Source organism: Dendroctonus ponderosae, unplaced genomic scaffold (genome assembly GCF_020466585.1).
Source record: "Dendroctonus ponderosae isolate FM_Combo_2020 unplaced genomic scaffold, Dpon_F_20191213v2 Dpon_F_20191213_2, whole genome shotgun sequence".
Taxonomy (NCBI): Eukaryota; Metazoa; Arthropoda; class Insecta; order Coleoptera; family Curculionidae; genus Dendroctonus; species Dendroctonus ponderosae.
The window spans coordinates 4,201,094-4,202,088 of NW_026018165.1; positions in this window are offsets into that span (position 1 = coordinate 4,201,094).

Sequence of the window (995 nt, forward strand, 5' to 3'; positions counted from 1 at the left end):
ACAGCTTAAAGTGTAAATGCAAATTTGTAACTTTTTAAACTGTCTATCTAATGACGTATTAATATACAGGTACTTCCATTTGACAAACAAAAGTTATATTTCGTTAAAAAGTTTCATATTGAAGTCCACATTGTTAACACCCTGTACAATGTATTGATATTTTGGTTCAATAGAATTCTTAACGGACCTGTGGTGATTGGAAAGACGTATTTTTTGTATCTTTAACTGATTTTTTTGCTTCTACAATTAATTTTTAAATACCATGTTTTTAAGCAAAATTTTACTAAAATGGCGATAATTTGCCAATGGCAATAATCTGCTAATGTTGCAAGTAAGGAAAAAACAATTTATGGCGTATATGCAGCGTTTCAAGCTGCGTTCCATGAGCTAGTTATATGACCACTTACGCAGACCACTGTGTATTTCACTCAATAAATGCCGATGCAGCAAGTAATGACTATATAAGCTGTGCATTCGGCATGAGGAAATCAGTCTTAAGTTAGTGGGACATAGTGTAACATCTCGTTGTTGTAAAAAACATTTTTGATTCGTAATAAACGGTTTTTTAAAAACAAGTTTTTTACAATCAGAAACAAAATTGGCGCAGTCGGGTAGGATACCCTCCAGTGCAGTTACAGTTTCCAAGTTTTTGTCGAAAAAGTCGATCCACAGTGAAAATCTTCTTGTGCGGTTACGATCTCTGAAAAAAAAAAGTTTTCGAGAATTCGATCGTGCAGTGAAGTTCTGTGTGAAACAAGTGAAACCAGTGACCAGCACGTCTGTCTCAACAGTTCAGGAAGGATCCCTCAGCAACAGAGCTACAACTTCCAGCCCTCTACTTAGACTCCTAGCAACGCATCGCCTTTTGGTTATCCAACAACGAAGCAGCTAGTAAGGACATATTGGCCCAGCGCTAGTGTCCACTACATACGAAGTCACACCTGGACAGTTCATCTTCCTGCAACGGCATCGTGTGATACGGGACCAAGATTGGA